The sequence below is a fragment of the Narcine bancroftii genome, chromosome 6, assembly GCF_036971445.1.
Source record: "Narcine bancroftii isolate sNarBan1 chromosome 6, sNarBan1.hap1, whole genome shotgun sequence".
Classification (NCBI taxonomy): Eukaryota; Metazoa; Chordata; class Chondrichthyes; order Torpediniformes; family Narcinidae; genus Narcine; species Narcine bancroftii.
In genome coordinates this window covers 218,670,449-218,696,111 of record NC_091474.1, presented here as the reverse complement: position 1 = coordinate 218,696,111, position 25,663 = coordinate 218,670,449, and the positions used below count along the sequence as shown (strand labels likewise).

The window sequence follows — 25,663 nt, the reverse complement described above, 5'->3', positions numbered from 1 at the left end:
TGAGGGGGATGAGACAGGAGGTTAGAGGTAGAAGTAGGAGGTTGAGGGGTGGAAACACAAAATGAGCAGATGGAGACAGGGAGAGGAGGGAGAAGGTGGTGACAGAGGCCAGAATGTGATCAGTGGAACCAGATAAGAGAGGGCTGAAGGACGGATGGAACTAAATGGGGACCAGGGATAGGAAAGGCAAGCCAAAGGAGAAGAAATGAAGGTAGAAAGATGTAGGGGTGATGGGCAAAAGGGACAAGGTGGATCAGGTGTATGGGTGATAGGCAGAAGGAGCCAGATGGACCAGTTGTATGGGCCATGGGCAGAAGGAGGCAGATGCACCAGGTGTAGGGGCGATGGGTAGAAGGAACCAGGTGGACTAGGTGTAGGGGTGATGGTCAGAAGGAAGCAGGTGGACCAGGTGTAGGGGTGATGGGCAGAAGGAAGTAGGTGGACCATTTGTAGGGTGATGGGCAGAAAGAAGCAGGTGGACCAGGTGTACATGTCTGTGTAAAATAAAACTTGTTCCACACATCTCCTGTAAGGGGGCAACCAGATTTGCACACAGCACTTGAAGTACAATTAACTAAGGTTTTGCATGGCTGCAACATGACTTGCTCATTTCTCTACACAATGCTCAGCCCATTGAAGGCAAATTTTCACATACGCCTTCTTTATCGCCCAATCTACTTGTGCGGTCACTTTCAAGGAGCAATGGACCTCCTAAAGTACAAAACTCATGTTTGATTTATTTAGAAAGTCAGAACCAGGTTATTCAGGCATGAAGTTGGGAAACGTTTTTCCCATGGTGTGGGAGGTATCTTGAACTTTCTCTCTCGAAGGAGTGCGACAGGTGAGACTTTCATGAAGTCACTTTGTAGTTTTCATGATGAATGCCTTTGCCCTCCTGTTGTGAATGAGGGAACAGATATGATGGGTCTCTGGGACACCAACTAAGATCGTCCCAACCCTTTACTAATGCACACCTTACCAAACAATTGGTAAGAGAGAGAGAGAGAGAGAGAGAGAGAGAGAGAGAGAGAGAGAGAGAGAGAGAGAGAGAGAGAGAGAGAGAGAGGCACGCTTGGCACCCTTTATAGTATTGGAGGGCTGGGAAATCCAGTCCAGGTAATCTACTGTGAGCCAATGGCTCAGTGGCATTAAGGTCTAATTGATTACGAAGGCCATTGGCCCAAGGCCAAGTACAAAGGTACTTAAAGGGGCCAATGGTCAGGTGTGTGCTGATGGGTGGGGCCAAACCTTAACTGGTGTGTCTTCTGACCAGGTAATGGGCAGTGCTGTCACATGACAGCCATAACTCTCCACAAAACACCGCCTCCTCTATATAACATGCTTCATTCATCTGGTCAGCATTAATGAAATAAAATATGTGTGATAACTGTTTTATGAAAAAGGTTTATAATTATGATCTGTGTGGTTCTCTAAAATGCAATGTAAGCATTTAAATCTAAGGCTTGATAGAAATAATATATGAATTAATTTTATGGAAAGTCATGCAACTAAAATGTTACATTAATATTTTATAGTCACTAAATGTCCATTTAAGTACAACACAGTGAATATTTAAACTTTTATAAGTCACGGGCACCATAATCAAACAGCTCATTGTGAATGTTCATCAGGCCCCAATGTGAAATGCTTGTATATTTCCTGTGAAGAAGGGATTCATGTTGGTAGAACAGTCGAACGCTTGAGTTCCATCAAAAAAGTTGCATGTTTGAGTCCCCAGACAGTTGCTACTCAAATGATGAGTGCTTGGCTTGTTAAATGCAGTGTCACTTGGAAACACGGTGTTCTCTCATTCTCACTAATCATCCACTTAAATCACATCTCCTCTCAATCAATGAGCGTCAGCAATGCTCGTCACACACAGTCCTAGCCACATTTTTGTATGGGCACACATAAGATCCATGCTGCCAATTTAGGCACGTGAGTCAAAAGAAAAAACAATAGAAGTCTTAAATATTTCTGCTTGCCCTAAACACATATACTTCTTGGAGTTTCAAGCTATAAATCTTCTGATAAGACTAACTCAGAGCCACCATCTGGTCAGCATGGACAAATTGGGCTGAAGGACCTGCTTCCATGCTGTCTAAAAGAGGGGAAAAAGTGAAAGAAGACATAGCTGAAAACGAAAGGGCAAGAATACGAGACATGTCAGATTTTCATAACCACAGGTACTCTCTATTGTAGGCAGTGTGCTAACCTTTGCAGTTGAGATTTCCTTTCAAAGATACACTTAAGCTACAGCGATCGGCGCACAGAACACTGGTATGCCGAGAGGAGTCAGTTAAATTTAGAATCATCCTCCAATACCACGTGAAACTTTAATTATCTCTTACTCACTCTTGGATTTAGCTGTCGTGTGTGATGCTTTAGAATTAAGAGGACTTACAAAATAATGCTCAGTTTATATTCAGTGATGTGCCAGTCAATAGATTGATTTTCATTAACCCTTGGGAGCTCGCCACTTACCTTATTATACTGCTTTTCGTTTTACAGCAGGCAAAATTCAGTGACCCAGATTTTTCTCTGGGGCATTTTGTCACAAGATATTGCCTTGTCAGATTTGCCAGAAGCATGAGTTCATGACGGCACACCAAGGGAAATAGAGGATCTAGGATCTGAGTAAAGCAGACTAAGCAACTGTATAACTCAACTGTAATAAATTGATGGATTGTAAACTAAATTGTGCAAAGGACTGGGAAGGCATTAGCATTAGAAAGAATCAATTGAATGCCAAGTTAGGTGCAGAATGTGGAAAAAAGGAAACAAAAGGGCAAATTATAGATTAATGGAGCCATTGAGTTTTATAGCATGGAAACATGCCATTCAGCCCAGTTGCCCATGCTGACCAAATTGTCTACCTGAGCTTGCCCCATTTGTCTGCAGTTGGCCCAGAAGCCTCTTAACCTTTCCTATCCACGTGCATGTCTAAATGTCTTTTAAACATTGCAACCAGCCTCCACCACTTCCTCTGGCAACTTGTCCAACCCTCTGCGTGAAAAAAAGAAGTATCTCTTAGTTTCCTTTAAAATCTTTTCCCCTTTCACCTTAAATTCATGTTCTCTAGTTTTAGGCTCTCCTACCCAAGAAAAAAAACTTGGACCATTTACCTCATCTGTGCCCTTCATGAATTTGCATACCTCTACACCGATCCCCCTGACTCTCCCCAGTTCCCCAGTTTCTACGTTCCAGGGAAAAAGGTCCCAGCCTTTTAATCCAAAGAAAAAAAAGTGGAAAAATATTATATTTGACTTTTTAGAAGATACTCCAAAAATGTTCAATTCCTGTGGAAATGAGACATCATAATTGCAAAAGTTATTTTTTTTGGGGTGTCAGTGAAATTGTTTGGCAGTAATGAACAATTATCATTTTATTGAAGGGTTACATGCTTATAATTATCAATCCCATAAATCTGTGACAGATTTACTTTGTTTTTATGGATGGATTGGCAGCAATTAACATGTACCACATTGTTAAGGCTGAACTATGACTTGAAGTATGAGAGTTTAACTTTCCATGAGAAGAACAGTCACAGTTCAATATCATTTTGAAAGGCACCCATTGTAGTGCTGAGACAGAGAACAAAGGCGACTTTCTGCAAAGCCCACAGTCACACAACCCTGACAAAAACATCTGGCTGTTTGGGTTTAATCAGGCATGTATTCCTCATCTGCTCTTTCACATGGAAAAGCTGATCTCTGATTTCTTAAATTCTATACAACAAATGGCAGAACCCTTTCGAGCACTGATGTCCAAAAATTCCACGACAAGCAAGCCATTGAGAAGGACATGTAACACAAATGGATGGGGTGGTAAAGAAACAAACACTGGGCATTAGTTGGAGCATCAAATATTATATTTGTAAAGTCATGCATCAGCTGTAAAAAAGTTGGTTCTGCCACATCTGGTGCATTGTGTGGAGTTCTGGCTGCCCAACTGAAAAATTGATGTGCAAGCTTTGGGGAGAGAGCAGAAAAGATTTATCAGGATTTTGCCTGGATTACTGGGTGTAAGCTTTGAGGAAATGCTGGACAAACTTAGGTTGTTTTCTCTAGAGCGTCAGAGGCTGAGGTACAACCTCATATAAAATTATAAAAGAAGTACCCTATGTAAAATTATGAGGCATTGATAGGGTAGATTATTGGAGTCTTTTATTTTAACCCCAGAACAGAAATACAAAATTCAGGAGGACATAGGTTAAAGGTGAGAAGGGAAATGTTTGAAAGAAATTTGCAAATCAAGGGAGGAGGTGGAAGCGGAGATGATAGCTACATTTACAAACTGGTTCAGAAACAAACATGAACAGGCAGGCTAAGAAGGCAGATATAATTAGTTTAATTTTCCATCACAGTCAGTGCAATCATGTGGGCTGAAGGGGCGGCTCCTGTACTATATTTGATGTTTTATGTTCTAACACCGATCCTGTAAATCTGAAAAAAATTCAGAAGATATTGAGAATGTAGAGCAGATCAGTTAAAGGTATAGAATCAAAAACAAGAAAACTCTATAAATACATAATGTGTCAGATATTATGACAGAGAAAGAGAGTTAATACAGTAAAATCCCTGGGAACTACAGGGATTGGTAAATACCAGATAAGCAAGTTTTCCAATTGCTTGAGACGCTCTCTTATCTTCTTTGGCTTGGCTTCGCGGACGAAGATTTATGGAGGGGGTAAAAAGTCCACGTCAGCTGCAGGCTCGTTTGTGGCTGACAAGTCCGATGCGGGACAGGCAGACACGATTGCAGCGGTTGCAGGGGAAAATTGGTTGGTTGGGGTTGGGTGTTGGGTTTTTCCTCCTTTGCCTTTTGTCAGTGAGGTGGGCTCTGCGGTCTTCTTCAAAGGAGGTTGCTGCCCGCCAAACTGTGAGGCGCCAAGATGCACGGTTTGAGGCATTATCAGCCCACTGGCGGTGGTCAATGTGGCAGGCACCAAGAGATTTCTTTAGGCAGTCCTTGTACCTTTTCTTTGGTGCACCTCTGTCACGGTGGCCAGTGGAGAGCTCGCCATATAACACGATCTTGGGAAGGCGATGGTCCTCCATTCTGGAGACGTGACCCATCCAGCGCAGCTGGATCTTCAGCAGCGTGGACTCGATGCTGTCGACCTCTGCCATCTCGAGTACTTCGACGTTAGGGATGTAAGCGCTCCAATGGATGTTGAGGATGGAGCGGAGACAACGCTGGTGGAAGCGTTCTAGGAGCCGTAGGTGGTGCCGGTAGAGGACCCATGATTCAGAGCCGAACAGGAGTGTGGGTATGACAACGGCTCTGTATACGCTTATCTTTGTGAGGTTTTTCAGTTGGTTGTTTTTCCAGACTCTTTTTCCGATTGCTTGAGACGCTCTCTTATAATGCCTAACTAAAGCACTTGCATTAAGAATAAACAATTGTAAAGATAAAAATATGACACATTACTTACACTGAACAAATTTCACCAGCATGAATTTGCATGGAGATATACCTTAAAGCATTTTACTTTATTTTCAGTCACATTCTTTGAAAACATTTAACCGTCACTGCATCTGCAGGTTCCACGGAGCTGCTCGGAAGATGAACAATAACTTTCTAGATAATTTATCCCACCCCCAAGCTTGCAGATAAAGCCGTACTAATGTACTTAATGTTCTAATAAAGATAAAGACTCTTACTAAGCAGGGATAAGGAGGGCAAAGACTTTACAGCACCAGCGATCAGGACTGGGGTTCGAATCCCGCTCTGTCTTTAAGGAGTTTGTACCTTCTCCCCGTGTCTGAGTGGGCTTTCCCCAGAGGCTCACATTCCCTTCCACTATTCTTTTACACACTATTAATAGGTCTCATCATCCTGGAAGGGTTACAGGATGGGTATATGATCAGAACAGACCAACATTGTTTTATGGATATTTAAGTAAGACCCCTTAATTTTCTATTGACCAGACTTATAACCTGGGATGAGTAAGCATTTAGTTGTCACTTAGATTATTTTTGCTGGATCCTTGTATCTGATCTTCCTCAATCTATCCCCTGTACCTATAAGATCAACCGAAGCTGCAATGATCATACTGTATTGAGATCACGTTTAAGGAATGTCTTGATTGCAGTATTTTTATCTTTGCATGAACTCACACCTCCCTATCATATTGTAAACTTCACCAGCAAGAAATTCTTTCATGGTTTTTGTTCTCTTCAATTCTGACTCCTTGGCACCGCTGCTGGAGCTACTGTAATGGCAGCACCATGCTGGTGTGAACCCAGGACAGCAGGAAATGGAGATGATTTTCTGGTCCACAGGGTCCCACTGACCAGTCCCAATTTCAATGGTTCTGTTGAGGTTTCTCATGACCTGTTAAAAGATCTTACAATGTTTTTTTTTAATCCTGTGAACACTGGGTCTGTGCTCAAGCTGGTGGCACCTATATTGGGCAACTTACCACAAGGGACTGCAGGCTCTGGAGGAGCAGCAGACTTGAGAGGGGCATCGAAAATGGGGAGAGCACCCAATGCTGAGAAGGAGATGAACCTACAGGACCGTGACCATACCAGTGAACCAGGGAGAGGCTCAGCAGCTGAAGGACCACAAAGGCGGTAAGTTGCTGGTGACTTGTAATCAAAGGTTCCACACAGGCTGCAAGCTGCAGGAGACTAGCTCATGGGAATCAGGGTATCAAAACTGGGATTCAAGAGGGTGCTGAGGGCAAGAAATGCTTCTGAAGGGTGTCGGGAGCTGAAGATCGAATTGGAGGTTTGGATCTGGCGCTCGGTTGCCCATGGTTTGAATTGGTTTAAATTGGTGTCTGTGCAGCTCTGAAGGGACTCTCTTTCTCTTACGGTTAGGAGGACCTGGCAATACTCATGACTCTTTCTTTGCCTTATGGCAGACAAAAGTTGAAGCATATGTGTACATTACACTTTTAGTGTATAATTATGTGACAATAAAAGGAACCTTGAACCTTGGATTTAAGTTTATTGCCATATTATACCTGGTAGAGTGACAAGGGTTCTTCCATCAGCAAATCATCTCTACCATACAAAGTAAAAGGGAAAGGTGCCATTACAGAGAGTGGTGTGACTTCATGGCATGGTGGACAAGTCTATCCTTATTAGCTGGACACATTCCCCTTGCTCTGTAATTCATAAATTCTTTGCTTTCCCGTTATTCTCATTTTCGATCTGCTCCTCTTCACTCATTTACCAGTTCACCTTGTTTACAGCTTATCCCCACAGCCACCTCAGGTTTCAACCGATGAGCGATATGCCTCGCATCCACCCTCCCCTCAGCTTCTTCTCTTTTCACTTTAGCTTTCATAAAGAGTGTTTGGCCCACAATGTGACTCGGTTTCTCTTCCTGATGTCGTTCAAAGTTCAGGTTCATTGACAGAGCATCTACATGACATCTCATACAGCCTTGCTATTCTTTTTGTTTTCTTCCCTGTGAGCCGGGCAGAATTTCTATTTATTGGTAGTCCAAAAAAAAAATTACACTCAAGAAAAGAGACATATACAAAAAAAAAGAGAAATGTAAATGAGAAGGAAGTGCAAACAAACTGAAATTCAGAAAGGAAACATCCAACAATAAAGTAAGAGTCCTTTAGTGAGTCCCTGATTGAGTTTGTTGAGTCTGACGGTAGAGGGGGAGCAGCTGTTTCTGAACCTGGTGTACATAATGCTTCCAATATTTACTATTTTTTGTTTTCATTGCTTTCACCATTGACTCCTGTTGCCAAAGTTGTAATTATTGACATCCCCTTATGTTGATATTTCTCTCTTTCATCCTTTAAGATGCTGATTAGAATCTAACTCTTCAATTAATCTTCTGGTTATTGTCTTAAAATCTCAGACAAAAAACAATATTGAACTGGGTAATTCTCCAATGAATTTCATTTGGGTGTTTTGGTAAATTGAAGGCACCATAAATATATTTTTAAAATGCATGGATGCCGTTTAATTATTTGGTGGGGGGGTGGTGGGGAAGTTAGCTTTTTGTAATTTAATTATATTAAAGTCAAGTTCAGGTTAGTTTATTCAATAAGGAGACAAGGCTTTGTTTTTTTTTAATCTCAGAATGTCTAAGTCTTTGGAAATCTCTTCCATGTGGTGCATATGCCTCAGACAGAAGAGGATGGTTTGCTGGATAAGCATTGAGAGTGGGTGAGAATCTGGATCCAATTAGTTTTTGTCCTGTTGAATAGAGGAGCAGCCTTCTGTGGCTCTTATTTCCAACACTGATGTCTTTGTTTGTTTTTAAGGTTCAAGTTTAACGTTAGTGGTTACATAATACCTAATTCAATGAGAAGGATTCTGTGAACAGGCCAACAGGTTATCTCAAATGTTCATATTGTTGTGTAAAGAGCTCACTTTGCAGAAGATAGGATTATAATGAAAATGAAGATCAATTAACACCAAGCAAGAACAGCATAGGATTCATTCAGGAAAATGATGGCTGCAGGAAAGCCTGTTGCTACCTGCTCTCACTCATTTAAGGCTTCTCCCCAATAGGAAGATGTCTTGCAGTATGTTGGCTGCATTTCCTCGGCAGTGGGAGATGTAGATGGAGTCCGTGGAGGGGAGAGAAGCTTGCATCTTATCCTGAGCTGCATTCACTGCCTTCTATAGCTCCTTCTAACCTTGAGCAGAGCAGCTCCTGGGCCTCACTCTAATGGATCTAGCAAATTTAAATTTGATGGGACACCTCTAGAAATTGTTGAGGGACAAGGAGACCATGCTGACCTTCCTCCGTCTCCAGAGAAAGTAGAAGTATTGGTGCACTTTCTCGTCCATTGCATCAGCATGCTTGGCCCAGGTCATGACATTGGAGAACTTGAAGCTATTTACTCTTTTGTGCCATTAATGAGGACAGGGGTATGGACTCTGGCCTATTCCTGAAGTCAATGATCATCTTCATCTTAATGACATTGAGAAAATCATTATCTTGGGATAATGATAGGCATTTAATCTCTTTTACAAATTTTACAAGGATGATCGTAAAATGTAACTCACATACCCAGCCAAGGTAGGAGTGAGGCTGAGTCATGTGTTTGTGGCCTTGAGTTAGTATTCATGTAGCGTCTTAAAGTAATAGCAATCTGCACTGCCAGATTATTGGCTCAGAGAAGAAAGTAAAATCAAACAGTGATATCTCAAATGGAATTTTAAATCAGATCACACACATCTAGTGGGGAAATAGAATTAATTACATTGCGAACTGATTCGTATTTACTCTGATTTAATTAGTACTCCGATGAGCTGTGCATCCCAATTTAATATTTAGTTAACATCATTAATCTTTTCACTGGAACTTTTCTGGATTGCAAATGTAGCTATCTGCAAGTTAAAATATAATGAAAATGGCAAGGGAGGTGTTAAATGAAAGTTACATGCATCCATCACAGTTCTTAACCGTTACTTTTCACTCTGCAATATACAGCGCTAAAAACTTTGCACATTCCTTTTCTAATTTATTTGAATGCCAAAATGAGCTGAAATAAAGACACTCAATTTTACAGATTATGGCCAAAGAAATGGTTTTGGAAGTGAAATTGTAATAATGCAGGAAACAAGTAGGTCAATTTGACAAAGAATATTCCCAGTAAAATAGGGATGTGAGAACTGATCTAACTTTTCCTTTGGTGTTGATGTTGAATGGATTTGTGGGGCCTCTTTGTCATGGTGATCCATCACTTTCTGTCCAAAGAGGGTTTTGGTGGCTCAGGAAATTCATTGATAGATGTTTACATATCGGAGGAGCTACAGATAGGGGAGATTATGTTTAATGATTAACTGTGATCTTCGTAGGTACAGGAGCCTAAAGACATGCGCTCAGCGGCACCAGGGCAACTTCTTCCCCGCTGCCATCAAATTCCTCAATGATCAATGAACCAAAGACACTGCCTTATTTTTTTGTGCACTATTTTTTTATATAGTAGTGTTGTAAGGTGGTTATAATCTGAATGTTTGCTGGATGATAGGCTGCAGCAAAATATGACATGTTCATGACCATAAAATTCTGATTCTGATCTGACTGATAGGAAGAACGGCCATGAGACTTCAAATGACACCTTCCTTGCATATGTGTGTTTTTTATTGAAATGTTATAATTGTTGCTTTATGAAAAATAAAAAAAATAAAGCATTTTATAAAAGTGACACCCACCTGCCTTAATTGTTCTGTTTTTATGGCTCCATCTTCCCTTTCAGACAGGATGATTAACAGGTGCATCTTGACCATAACTTTGGGGTGACTTTCTACATTCCTCTGTGAAACAATACAACCAATTATTGACATCCATTGGACAGGGTGGATCGGGCCTGTTTCACCAACATATCCATGATAAAACAGTGGTGCTTAGAAGGTTTCCTAATCAAACCCATGACATCAATTGTTCAACACAGCACAAGTGTGGAATATTTCCACATCATGATAAATGTGCAGCTTTTGACAATTTAGTTAAATGGCAATAAAATATTTAAAAAATGGTTAATTTCCAGCTTTCCTCCTGCTGTGTTTCATGCAACTTATTTTAAATTCAGACATACAGCCTTACGAGTCCATGCCACCCAATTACACCCAATTCACCTAGAGCCCTGCACATTTTTGAAGGGTGGAAGGACACCGGAGCACCTGGAGGAAATCCATGCAGACATGGAGAGAATATACAAACTCTTTACAAACAGCACTCTTAACTGTTAAAATCGCTGTTCCTGGGTTTCCTCAAATCATCAACCTTTCAGTTAAGACCTGAATGTGCTAACCAATAGCACCACAATGACCTACTCAAATGATTTCAGAAATAACCAGTCGGCTTTTGAGATTTTCTTGCCCAAATTAAATGGCTGATATTTTTGATCGACACAAGATTTCCACCTAGTGCCTCTCTGAATGCAATGAATCAGAGTTATTTTTGGTTAGATAATTTTTAATACAGTAATTTCTGGAGTTTATTTTATTGCAGTGACTCTTGGAGGTGGAACAGTTAGGTGAAAGCTAAGAGGAAAATACAATTTGCAGTAAAATGTTTCATTTTTGTTATAAACATTGAAAGAGTTTTCATCTATTGAAATGAACTCTTACAATTTGTAAATGTACATTTTTCCAAATTGTATTTGCACCATAAGATCATAATTAGATGTACAGTTGTAGGAAATTGTTGCAGTCAGATGCACAAGATTCACCAACTACAACAGTATACATTAACTTGCATGAATTATACCAAAAGAGAGAGAGAGAGAGAGAGAGAGAGAGAGAGAGAGATAAATATAAAATAATAGATGAACAAATATTTAGAATTGCAGTTTGAGTAAGAAAATAAAAGTGACATTTTGGTGGTCACAGAGTTGTTTATGATTAGGGCTAGGTCAGCATGGTAAGGATAAGGAGCCTAATAGCTGTTTGGGGCAGAAAAACAAACCTGTTCTTGGATATAGAAGTGCTGGTTTTCAGGCTTTGTACTTTCTGTCTGAATGTAGCAGTGAGAAGCGGTGGAGACCAGTGTGCTGAGCGTCCTTTTTGATGTTGGCTGCTGTCTCAAGGCAGTGCCTCACATAGATGTCTTCAATGGATGAAAGGTTAGTGCCCATAATGGACTTGGCTAGGTTTGCCACTTGTTAGTGTATCACCTATTTTAGAAATGGTGATCTGATTTTGATCCAACTAAATTCAAGTGAATGTAGTTTAACACAAGTTCCAATGCTCACGAGACTACAGAGCTGATTTCCGTTCTAATATTAGCTCAAATTAAAATGTCTCATTATGGTCTGTGGCCTTGATTCCCACTCCAAATCTTCCAACTCATGTATCTGACTCCACTCCATTCTGTGACTGTACCCGTGCCTCTTCCCTCGTGACCCTGTATAAAAGCTCCAGCACCATCACCCCTCCCCAGAAAGTCTGGGTCACAGCCCAGGATGACCTTCAAATTTATTTTAAATAAAAGCCTATCATTCTGTAACTCTAGTCTTTTGAGTTATTGATAACGCATCAAATTTATTTACAAATTTTTCCAATTATCGAACAACTCTTAAGCCTGATAAGCTGGAGATTAACCCACAATTATCACCAGCCTCAGATTTATTTGAATTCTGGCTACCCTGCTCTGAAGTCTTTCTGCAAAATTCCTCTGGAATCAAGGCCATGGAGGCAACCATGCTGCACCTACTCTTCTCCCGGGTTGGACATGGAGTGTTCCTGATGATCAGTGATGCCTCAAAATACAGGGAAGCAATGCACATACATAAGGACCAGTACAGAGAGAAAGTTAAAGAAGCATACGCCAGGTACATGCTGGCTACCCGCAGACAGCGGCCAGGTGAATAGAACGACAAGTTCCTCTGGGCCCTGTGTGGACTCACACAAGCATGTAACTTCCAGTTGGGGTTGACATCCAAAACACGGGGGACATTTGTGACAGATTATATTATATTTTATATTGTATATAGATATGTTTTTGAAGGTGAGAGAGAGAGAGAGAGAGAGAGAGAGAGAGAGAGCAAAGAGGCTTTTCTAAGAGAAAGAGAGAGAACTGGTTTTTGCAACAGCTTTTGGAAGCTGGTAGCTTGTTTAAACCCCATTTTAAAGATGGGTTGCGAGTTCTGACTTCAGCCTGTTGAAAACCCTTGTGGTCCATACAAGAGGAAATGGCTGGCTAGAGTGTTTCTCCTGAAGTAAGGAAAACAAGAGGAACTCTGCGGTGACTGGGAAGAAGAAGAGGTTATCATTTGGAAAACCTATGCTGGGGCAAGTTTCTTTGGCAAGACACTGAAGTGGCTGATTGGAAGTAATCAGTTTGAGAGTGTCCAATGAGCAACAAATCTCTCTCTGAAACCGACAAGAACCTTTCTGAGTGGTTACCATTTAAGTACTAGAGCTTGGTGAAAATTCATCAATGTTAAATTCTGTGCACAGTATAAGAATTGCCTGATATCGGTGAACTTGGAGGAGTGAGAAGTGAGATTAGACTGTGAATCAAATAACTTTTCTGAACTTATACATATTACATGCACATGTGCTTAGAATTAGAAGGGGGTTAAGTTAGGTTAAGTTAATAGTAATAAGTTAAAGTTTGATCCTGTTTTTAAGTTTAAAGAAAATTTGTCTTGGTGAATTTCTATTGCCATTGGGTTTTGGGATCCTCTGGGCCCATAATTAGACTTAAAAGGGGTGATATAAATGGTCAGTTCTGATTAAGTATTTAGGTGTTAAGGTAGATTGTAATTATAGTCATTTATATGAATTAAATTATTTGCCTTTATTATAGAAATTAAATACGGTTTGCCTCGATGGAAAGATTTACCCATTATGTTAATATAATGAGGTAATTGTATTAAAATGAATATTTTTCCTCAAATTCAATATTTTTTTCAGTCTATTCCTTGTAAGATTTCTCAAACATTTTTTTAAGGATTTAAATGCCTAGGTGAGGATTTTTTTTATGGAAGGATAATGGAAAGGGTATCATTACAGAAATTCACTTGGAAATATGAATTAGGAGTTCTGCAACTTCCTCATTTTCAAAATTATTATGATCCAGCACAATTGAAATTTATTAAAAGGATGTTTGAAATAGATAAACCTTTGATATGGGCTAATATTGAACTATCTGAGATTGGTGAGAAGAAGATGGATTAGTTTATTTATAGATGGAATCCTAAGTTATTGAGTAATTGTAATTTACCTGATTGAAACACTTGATGGATTTATGATATAAAAACAATGAAGCCAGAGTTATTGAAAGTAAGATTTCAGGTAAAACTCCATTGTATCAAAATAAGCTTTTCCCCTTTACACTTAATAATCAACTTTTGAAGTTATAGAATCAAAACTGGTGCAAGATTGTAATGAAGCAGGATATTTTATTTTCAAAGAATGAAAGAAAAATATGATACATCTTCAAATACTCTTTTTTTAAATTATAAAATTAAAGCTTTATTGTTGGATAATTTTGGATGTACTTGATAGTTACCTAAATGGTCTAAGTTTGAAATTTTACTTACTGAAGGTGGTAAGAAGGGATTTATATCTGAGATGTATGCTTTATGACAGAATAAAATGCTTAAGCTGGATATTCATAAATCTAGATTGAAATGGGAGAAATATTTAGGTATATATGTTTCTCAGGATGATTGGATGAATTTATGTAGGGATAGTATGACTAAAATTGTAAATGTAAGGTATCGATTAGTTCATTATAATTTTATTCATCAATTATATATAATTTAATCTGAGGCGCCTGCAAGCTCACACCAAGACACAAGAGAAACTTATCCGTGAACTACTCTTTGCAGACGATGCCGCTTTAGTTGCCCATTCAGAGCCAGCTCTTCAGCGCTTGACGTCCTGTTTTGCGGAAACTGCCAAAATGTTTGGCCTGGAAGTCAGCCTGAAGAAAACGGAGGTCCTCCATCAGCCAGCTCCCCACCATGACGACCAGCCCCCCCCCACATCTCCATCGGGCCCACAAAACTCAAAACGGTCAACCAGTTTACCTATCTTGGCTGCACCATTTCATCGGATGCAAGGATCGACAACGAGATAGACAACAGACTCGCCAAGGCAAATAGTGCCTTTGGAAGACTACACAAAAGAGTCTGGAAAAACAACCAACTGAAAAACCTCACAAAGATAAGCGTATACAGAGCCGTTGTCATACCCACACTCCTGTTCGGCTCCAAATCATGGGTCCTCTACCGGCATCACCTACGGCTCCTAGAACGCTTCCACCAGCGTTGTCTCCGCTCCATCCTCAACATTCATTGGAGCGACTTCATCCCTAACATCGAAATACTCGAGATGGCAGAGGCCGACAGCATCAAATCCACGCTGCTGAAGATTCAACTGCGCTGGGTAGGTCACATCTCCAGAATGGAGGACCATCGCCTTCCCAAGATCGTGTTATATGGCGAGCTCTCCACTGGCCACTGTGACAGAGGTGCACCAAAGAAGAGGTACAAGGACTGCCTAAAGAAAGCTCTTGGTGCCTGCCCCATTGACCACTGCCAGTGGGCTGATATCGCCTCAAACCGTGCATCTTTGCGCCTCATAGTTCGGCGGGCAGCAACCTCCTTTGAAGAAGACCGCAGAGCCCACCTCACTGACAAAAGACAAAGGAGGAAAAACCCAACACCCAACCCCAAACAACCAATTTTCCCCTGCAGCCGCTGCAACCGTGTCTGCCTGTCCCGCATCGGACTTGTCAGCCACAAACGAGCCTGCAGCTGACGTGGACATTTACCCCCTCCATAAATCTTCGTCTGCGAAGCCAAGCCAAAGAAAAAAAAAATATTTAACTCAGGAAAAATTAAGGAAATATAATTTTATTTCTTCGGATTTATGTTTTAGATGTCATAAGTTTGTGGGCTCTTTTTTTACATTCTACTTGGTTATGTGAAACAGTGAAACCTTTTTGGAATAAACAAGGATTTTTTAGAAGTTATTTTGAAAGTAAAATTTTCATTAGATCCATTAGTATTTTTGTTGGGTAATATTAAGAGGATTAGTTTAGAATTAAAATTAAATAGATTTCAAATTGATTTTTTGAGATTGGCATTAGAAAATGTTTAATTACTCGGAAAAATTAGACTGATTTGAATCTTCAGATATGGCAAATGGAGTTGAGGTCTTGTATTTCATTGGAAAAGATAACATATAATTTATGTGATAATTATCTTTTTGAGCGTAACACTCGGAGCCCGTATCTGGATTACCATAAATATTCGTGATAATGCAACCCCCTATTTTTGAGGGGAAAAAGGAGGATCAATTTTACCCCTGTGTATAATACGACCACCCTCCTGTTGCCCGCCTGATTCATGCTGGCATCTCCCCACCTCGCCCACCTGAGTCACGCTGGCGTCTCTCCCCCCTTGCTCGCCCAATTTGCGCTGCTGTCTCTCCCACCCTTGCCCGCCCAAGTCATGCTGCTGTCTCTCCCTCTCGCCCGCCTGAGTCACACTGGCATCTCTCCCCCCACCCTTGCCTGCCCAAGTCATGCTGGCATCTCTCTACCCCCTCACCCACCTGATTCGTGCTGCCACCTCTCCCCCGCCCCCCCCCCCAGTCGCGCTGCCATCAAAATAGGCAGTTGCTGATAATCTTACTTATTAAACCTGCAGAAAAAAAACTGTTAAAATATTACCCTCACGTATATTGCGACCCCACCCCCCCCCCCACTTTGAGCTCAAATTTCAGTACAAAATTTTTTGCATTATACATGAATATTTATGGTATATGGGGTTGAATTATTAAATCCCCTTGCTGCACAGTAGTGGTGTTGCTCCGAACCATGGTAATTAAGTGATGATGTTACGTGATCTCCTCTTTCTTTTTCCTTTTTTTCCTTTTGGGGTAGGTTGGGGGGGTGGGTTAGGGGGTGGGTAAGGGAAGGGGATGGGAGGTTGTAGGCAATTAGTTTTAAAATATCATGTATGTATTTTGTATATTGTTTTTCAAGTTTTATTCATTAATTGTATGTTTTAACATATGCATCATGAATCAATAAATAAAATTTAAATCAAAGGGGCTGATTGACCTCATGAAATCACTGGAGATCACCCTCTGTAACATGGAAGGATACTCGGCAAATAGCATGGGGTTCTCATGGCAGCCGCCATCTTGGGATGTGGGTCCACAAGCCAGCAGCCCACTACCATGTTTGACAAGCAAACCCACTACAGCCAGAGTATCCCAGGAGCAGCCAAAGTGTTACTTCTGTGGTTAACCAAAGCATCACTGAAAATGCTGCCCGGCGAAAAACGTGATGTGCTCAAAGTGCAGAAAGAAGGGACACTAAGTGAAGGTATGTCAATCACAGTCGCCTTTCAGTCCCAGTGCTGCCACATGTGCAGTATCAGGGCTGCCTTCTTGACCACTGTCATTTTCCGGCGACAATCACATGCAACATGTGGGCTGCCATCTTGGACACTGTCAATTTCTGGGGATTATGACGCCACCATTATGCTCCCAGACTATGAGTTAGCATGGACCAGACTATACTGGCCTCCATGGTACTGGATCAAAGCAGCCCACATCAACTCTCCCGGTTTATGATTGATATCTCGATCAATGACCAGGTGACAAGGTGCCTTTTTGTTAGTAGGAGTACTAAGAGCTTTATCTACCCTGATATAGTGCAGCATTACTCCATAAAAGCAAGGCCAGTATGCCATAAATTTGCCCTGGCCTCAAAGTCCCACTCAGCCAAGATCTTCATCATGCCACAGCTCTGTGATGCTGACCATGCAGGGCATGACTTATAGGGACTTTAAACTCTTCATCATGCCACTGCTCTATGCAACAGTGTTTCTGGTGTTAGACTTTCAGTGCCACCTCAAGAGTGTTACGATGGAATATTATGGTCCTCTCCTCCCCCCTCATGGTCAGCAGCCTGCAGTTTGTCAGCCAGTCGCCGTGATCCTCCTACCTTGCACCCCACTTGCTGGTCCAACTGACATGCAGTCTCTCTACCCTCATTGATCCCACACCATTGTTTGCGAACCTCACCCCACAAAAAGCAGGAGATACAGTGAAGGGGACAGGGTGTTTATTAAAGCAGAAGTGTGAGGGGATCATCAAGGCCATTGCCAGCCTGTGGAGACCTCAAGTAGTGGTGGTCAAGGGTGGGAGTAAACACAGGATGGTGATTGATTATAGCCTGACCATTAGCCAAAAGACAAAAAGACAAAAGACAAAGGAGGAAAAACCCAACACCCAACCCCAACCAACCAATTTTCCCTCGCAACCGCTGCAACCGTGTCTGCCTGTCCCGCATCGGACTTGTCAGCCACAAACGAGCCTGCAGCTGACGTGGACTTTACCCCTCCATAAATCTTTGTCCGCGAAGCCAAGCCAAAGAAGAAAGAAAAAACACAGGATGGTGATTGATTATAGCCTGACCATTAGCCACTATTTGCAGCTGGAAGCACATCACCTCCCTTGCATTGCAGATATGGTCAATCAAATTGCCCAGTATCATGTGTTCTCCATGATCGACCTGAAATCTGCCTACCACCAGCTCCCCATCTGCCCAGACAACAGTCAGTACATCGCCTTTGAGGCAGATGACCGTCTCTACCATTTCCTCAGGGTCCCCTGTGATGTCACTAGTGGTGCTGCCATTTTCCAGCGGGAGATGGACCAGATGGTGGATGAAAATGACCTGTCCAACATCTTATCCTACCTGGATAACATCACAATCTGTGCCCATGATCTACAAGATCATGACGTCAGCCTCCAGAAATTCCTCTCAACAGCCAAAAGCCTCAATCTAACCTACAACAGCGATAAATGTGTTTTGCACACTACCCACCTGACGATCCTTGGCTGTGGTGTGGAGAATGGCATCACTGGCACCCCCTGCTAGACCTCCCCCCCACCCCCCCCCCCCCCCCCCCGCAGCCTCTGTAATAGTTTATAAGGACATTGCTAAATGGGTAGAAATAAATCTAACCCCACACAGGTCTGCAAAGGTTACATGCAGGCATTATGTTAAATTGTATCCCAATTAAACCAATTCAGTTGCTGGAGAACTCATCCATATGTTAAATTGTGTCGTGTTGAAATGCCGCACAGACAGAACAAGAGATTGAACTAATCATCTTGAAATTGACACAGATTGTCAGGTGGAGACAGCATTGATATTACTCTGCCAGAGTAATATCAAGATACCTTTTGCCACAATGGACAAACAGAAACAGAATCATTCTTCTCATGGGACTAATTAACATCTTATAATTAACCTCCAAACCAAGCCAAATGAACAATGCAACCCAATGTAACTTACAAGTAACGTGCGAGACTCTATCAAAGGATTGGAGCTCTGACCTGTAAAAGACTGATCGTTTCCCATTTCCTAAATCATCTGTATTCATTTGCATTTGTATGAAATGTCAATCAAACAAATCGTGTGAATAACTTACCTGTAATGTACTGCTGAATATATAGAAATATGGTTAAAAAAGTGTACCCTTGGTGCCTGTAATTTGAACAAGGTTCAATGCAGAACAAGAGTCAGAACTTGTATTCCTTATTCCTGCCGGAGTAATAGTTGTGTGACCGTTGTGAATAAATTGGGTTGAATTCTCCATGGTTCTGCTGTGTTTTATATTTCAATGCAGTCAGACTGCACAATCAGGTGTCTGGGGTTCTTTTCCTTCCAGAATTATGCGGACAAAGCCCACTCCCTTATCAAGTCCACATCCTTCCTCCTGACAAGAGTGCCTGGGCAGCCTTCAGTTGCATAAAAGAGGACATCGCTAAGGCTGCAAAATACGCGGTGGATGACCCTGCCCCATTTCAGGTGGAGAGCGATGTGTCTGATTTCACACTGGCCGCCACCCTTAATCATGCAGGTTGGCCCGTGGCCTTCTTCTCCCGTACCCTCCAGGGCCCTGAAGTCCGAAATTCCTCTATCGAGAAGGAGGCTCAGGCAATAGTTGAGGTGGTGCAGTACTGGAGGCATTACCTGGCAGCAGATGTTTTACCCTGCTCACGGACCAACGGGCCATGGCATCTTGTTCAAGTTGAGCCTCAGGTTGTAATTCTCGCACTATATCACTAGATTTTCCACTCCTTCTCCGTAGTGCGACTCATCATTTTTGCTAATAAGGCCAACTACTGTTGTGTCATCTGCAAACCTGATGAATTTGTTGGAGCTGGACCTGGTGATGTAATGGTGGGTCAGTAACGTGAACTAGAGGGGCTGAACATTTGCTAAAGGGGATTCTGAGGGAGAGGAGTTACTTCTGATGTCAGGGTGTACCAGTGGTCAGCCTAATGGTGCTTGATGTTCCACTGCCATCCTGGACAGACAGTGGTCTTTCTTTTAGGAAGTTCAGTATCTTGTTTCAGAGAAGAGTGTTGAATCCCAGCAAGGACAGCTTCTCCACAAGCCTCTAGTGGATTATCAAATTAAACTCCAAACTGAAGTCAATGAACAGCATCATTCTCCAGGTGGATCAGGATAGAGTTAAAGGACATGACTATAGCATCATCAATGGATCAGCTTCTTCTAAAGGGGGATGAAAAATAGATCCATTACTCTGGAAGGTGCACTTTGATGCATTCTGTTAGAAATTAAAGTACCTTTAAAGAAATTGCTCGAGACAAAAATTGAGAACAAAGAACATTTATTACAACAACAATGCAAAGTTGGGTGCTTCCCCTTACCCTGGGAATACACACACATACTGGGGCTCACCCAGCTTTTATACAGTCAATTTCAGTATCAGAGTGCCCTCCCCCTTACATTCTTCTGCCCCCTGGATGGGTTTGGCATAGGTAATCCTTCCTGCTTACGTGCAGTTTCAGTACACTTGGAGGACCAGGGGGTATCCTGTGGGTGTCCCATCATGTCATTGTCCTTATTCACACCTTCCTGATTCTCGGGGCTACAATCTCTTGGTATGCGGAGTTGACTCATTCTATCTAGGGTTGGCTAATTTCATATGTATAAATCTGTGTATGGTTAGCTAATTAGATATGTAGGACTTGGTACTTCTGTCCAGGGCTAGGAGACCTTTATCTGATCCAGACTACCTCAACTTCCTACATTCTATTGTACCTTACCATTCCTTTTCTTAGTCTTATGGTCTTGTCACAAAGACTAGAAGATTCTTATGTTAATCGTGCTGACTCTGCTTTCCTGCATCCTAACCCCCAAGCTTATCCTGTTTGTACTGGTTACAGCCATTAACTGATGAATTTTAGTTTCTTCCATGTTCATAATTTTAGATCAATTTTCCCATCTCTCACAATTCCATCACCAGATGTTCGATGGAGGTCAGTGTCATGGGGCGATAGTCATTTAGGCCCATTACTCTATCCCTACTTTGTACAGCCGGTGGCTGTCTTGAAACCTGCAGGAATGATGGACTGCTGCAGTGAGGTGTGGAAGATGTCCAAGAAGACCTCCGTCAATTGGTCTGTGCAGTCCTTCAGTATGCGACCAAGTATGTTGTCTGGTCCTGCTGACTTGAAGAGAGTTAAATTCCATTTGCTATTACTTTCACAGCCTTCCTGACTGATCTAGACAATATTGTAAACCGTGATATCATTCCTCACTCTCCACTACACCACAAAATTTGGTATTGTCTGCAATTTACTAGCACAAATTACTAATATAGATAATGCACCACAGTGGATGCAGAACTGAAACCTCCAGCATCACTGGACATAGACTTCCAATCAGAACAACATCACATCACCAATGTCCTCTGAATCCTTCCACAACACAAATAGGTCAGCTTCCCTTGGATTCCATGTCATCCAAACTTCCAAACTAGCATGCCTTACAGGGATTTCCTAATGCCCATATGTACAATATCGATTGCCTTGATCTCATTAATCCTCTTTGACATCTCTTCAAAAAAACAATCAGATTTTTGAGACATCATCTACTACAAATGGAGCTACCCAGTCAGTCCCTGCCATCAGATGTAACTCCTCTCCCTCAGAATCCCCTTTAGCAAATTTCCAACGACTGACCTCAAGCTCTCTGGCTTGTCCTTGGTGCCCACTTTTAAATATGGCACAACACTGGCCATCCACCAATGGTCCAGAACTTTGCAATTCACTTGCTTCAATTCCTTCACTTCCATGATCGCCTCCCATGGAAAGGCTGATGAGAAATATTCAATCATCTCCTCTGGCTCCAATAAAAGGCAGCCACATTGATCTTCAATGGGACCAATTCTCTCCCTAGCCATCCTTTTTTAACGTACTTGTGGAGAATTCTGGGATTAACTGTGTGTTCTTGAAATGTATAATTAACACACACACACTTTCTTTTGTAAATCCAATCAAAGTCGATGAGTTAATTCATCACGAGATCTGGGAAAGTCTGAAACTTACTTCCCTAATCACTCTCTGAATCAATCATTAGGCCTTTTTATGGAGAAAAAAAAGGCGAATGTGAAGACAGATTCTCCATCTTTACATCACTGCATTTACCTCCATAAAAAAAGTCCAAAGGCGGATGGACAGCTGGAATACGCTCCATGTAGTGATATGTTTTCTCCATGTACGTTATCTCTACCTGTGTGCTGTTGTAGATATGAGGCTGGCCCGCCCACTAATGACTCCCCTCCTATGTCTTCTCTCCCTATGACCTGGCCATAAAGGTAGATTTCCCTCCCCACTCTGGCAATCCTGTACCTAGATCCGGGCCAGTCAAAGTCTTGTGTTTATTAAAGCCTATCATTCCCCTGCTCTCGACTTCGTGGTTATTGATAGAGTCTATCACTCCAGCTTCTTCACGCCTAGGGGTGAAGCATAGTACTCTAGCTCCTCCATAAAAGGAATGTTGCTGAAAGCGGCTGCAAAGTATAGGGCTGATGACGTTTTCGGCCTGCGACCCAAGTGCAAATTTTAAAGCACTCAGTGTGTTAAGATACAGGTCAATAGCAACTGGAATTTGTCTCTAAAGGATCATTACTCTAATCATATGAGTGATGGCCAAAGTTCTTTATTCTTTTGGGTGGGAGGGAATGTCTATATCAATTTTTACCTGCCAGTGCATATGCTTGATGTCATGGTCATGGGTGGCACTGCTACAGCACTCGCCCTGCCTCCAGAAGACGGCTCCCGACTCTGTTCTCCATAAAAGCAACACCGGATCCACATTATAGGCTGTGACCGTAAAAGGAAAATTCAGCTTTTTTTTCCTTGACCTGGCTTTAATGCAGGGTTGCACCATAAAAAGTCTATTAACAGCCCATAAGTAATTAATGATCCATCTAACTGTACAAGCCAGTTTGAATCCATCCAGTTGTGAAATGCTTGAAATGTTGCACATGGTGAATGTATTATTCAGTGCATCATTGAGTTCTGCTCCATATCGTTAGCAAGAAAACAGCTGTGCACATTGACATCACAATCTCTTCATGTTTGTGACACTAGAGACTGGAGTAACTATGGTGAACATTGAAGTCCATTCCGAGAGTGTGCGCACAAATTGTTTATCGAAGCAAATTGGTATCTATGGTATCAATTTAAAGGATACCGCCAAACCAAATCCAGGCTCATTACATTTTAGATAATGGGCTAAGAACTTTAGCTGCTGTGCCTGTTCCACGAGCTGTGGGTTGTAAAGCTCCCCTGCAGCTGTTCAAAAAACAATGCAGAATTTTTGCCAATATTTCCCCCACCAGATGCACAAATAAACAAGGGCGTGTTCTCTTGTTGTTAGTGTTACTTTATATGCTTCTGCGGCTCCCAAAATAACTGCTGTATTTGTCTCATAGCAATCACCACACTGCAAAATAGTTCAGAGTGTGAAATACCTGGGGACAACTTGAGACTTCTAATGAGGAGATATATAAATGTAAGCTTCTTCCATTTACTAATACTAAATTCATCCAGGAAACACTTTATTGGTTTGACAGAACAAATTTCAGTGCCTCGTTGCAATAAATCAATGGGCCACGAACGCTCTTGAGAAATCAGTGACCCATATAGACTGCATGATACCCATGTGGTTATGAGATGGAGCAACATCAATTTTAAACATTAATCCCAATCTCATCATAGATGTTGCTGAACCTGAAGAATATTTCATGCATTTTTTATTTTGTTTGCATTATAATATCAAAAGCTATGTTATTTGTGGAAGCCACTGTCATGGAAAGTTGCTGATGTCAGTTCTTTAGATATGCTCAAAGGGAGTTGGATGTGGCCCTTGTGGGTAAACAGATCAAGGGATATGGAGAGAAAGCAAGAGCAGAGTACTTGAAGTCATCTGATCAGCAATGAATGCTTTGACTGATGGAGCAGGCTAGAAGGGCTGACTGGCCTGCTCCTGCCCCTATTTTGAATGAAACTTCATTAGCTATATCATGCCTGTGTGGCGGCTCGCCACTAGGCAGGCGAACTGGCCCCGCTTGTAAGCCATGCAGCGGGGCAGCCGGCCAAAATGGGGCCATCGGGGGTTTTCTCTTCCTCCCAGCACAGGGCTCAGAAGCCCTGTGCTGGGGGACCACGTGAGGCCCGGGTGACGTCAGCGCCCTCCAGTGCGGTTCTCAGTCAGGTCCGGGCTGAGAGTATAAGTGCAGCCCAGCAGCCTGCAATAAACTAGCCTGCTCACTGAGCTCAACCTGTTTGGTCGTGTGTGTTCTTTCAGGAGTAGTGTAGCTGCCGCTACAATTGGTGACCCCGACTGGTTCAAACTTCTTTGAACCCATCATGAGCGAGCCTTGGATCAGTGCGATAGCCGTGAAACTGCCTGAATTCTGGGTTCAGGTTCGGCCATGCAGAGGCTCAGTTTCACCTCTGCCAGATTTTGTCCGACACAACCAAATTCTACCATGTGGTCGCTGCCCTGGACCAGGCCACCGCCAGATGCATGCTGCACCTTGTCCAGCATCCACCCGCCGAAGACAAATACGAGACCATCAAGATCCCTCGACGCCCTGGGGGACAGGTCCCCGATGGAGCTGATGGACGAGATGCTCACGCCCATGGGTGATCACACCAACTGCCCACTCTTTGAGTGCATTTTCCTCGACCATATGCTTGGTGACATCCGGCCGCTGCTGGTCCACGAGAGCTTCACCGACCTGAGGAAGGTCCAACTAGAAGGCCCAAGAGCTATGGCTCACACGATTCATGGAGGGCTCAGCGGTCCAGCAGGTCATGAGGCATGACCATGCCAAGCCTGCCCCTAGCACTGTGGTAGAGCATCTGGCCCCTGCAGGGGCCCCCCAGGTCAGCGTCAACCCGGCCACGGCCGTCAAGTCCAGGAACCAACCTTGTGGACCTCCCCAACAGAAATCCAGACATATGGAGACAAGACAGTCCATTTCCAGATCGGCCAACAAAATTTTGTGTGGAGGTTCACCATCTCATCCCTCCCGACCGCCATTCTGGGTGCAGGCTTCCTACTCACACACGGGCTTCTGGTGGACATTCGAGGTAGGCACCTGGTAGACGCTCGTACCTTCCAGGCCATTCGCCTCGACGCCTCCCGCTCAGAGCAACCACAGATGGCCACGATCAGCATACTATTAGGTTTAAGTTACAAGGATATTCTGAGACTTTCCTCCCAGCATTGTAGGAGGTTGAGTGGTGTTCTCATCGGGTATATAATATCTTGGGGGGAGGGGGATAGATATGGAAAACAGTCATAGTTTTTGTTTCCACCAGGGAAAGGGAATCTAAAAGTAGAGGGCATAGATTTTAGGAGAGAGGGGAAAGATTTAAAACGGACTTGAAAGGCACCAGTGTTTTAACATATAGTTGGTGAATCATATACAGATAAAGCTGTCAGAGAAAATGACAGAAGCAGGTATAATAGTTACATTTAAAAGACATTTAGACAAATTAAGGGACAGGAAAGAGGGATATGGGCCAAATACAGGCCAATGGGCATCGCTTGGTTCGACAACTTGCAGCATGGACAAGTAGGGCCATTGGGGCTTTTTCCAGACTGTAAAACTCTGTGACTAAGTATGGTCAAGCGAAGACAGCTGACGGTGAGTATGTGAAGAGGTTCAGGTCAGCAAGATCTATTGCCATTCATCAGACTACAGGCAACTTGTAGTTGGGTGACCCACACAGGCTGTGGCTGCTGGAGACTGGCTCATGGGAAGCAGGTATAAGAGCTAGGATTCAAGAGGGTGCTGAGGGCAAGAAGAACTCCTGAAGGGCCTTGGATGCTGAAGGGTTTTTGATCGCGTCTGAGGTTT

At 42.5% G+C, this 25,663-nt stretch overlaps 1 long non-coding RNA gene across 2 annotated transcripts; it reads right to left on the bottom strand.

Annotated features, from left to right (window-relative positions):
- Positions 1-4,164: 4,164 nt before the first annotated feature.
- Positions 4,165-22,803, bottom strand: LOC138735531 (uncharacterized). 2 transcript variants are annotated; one of them, XR_011339746.1, is made up of 3 exons: positions 22,489-22,803; positions 10,146-10,247; positions 4,165-4,445 (listed from the first exon to the last, which is right to left on the bottom strand). It is a non-coding gene; the product is annotated as an uncharacterized lncRNA (long non-coding RNA). The 2 variants fall into 2 exon arrangements; XR_011339745.1 differs by lacking the exon at positions 22,489-22,803 and adding an exon at positions 11,401-11,579.
- Positions 22,804-25,663: the final 2,860 nt, after the last annotated feature.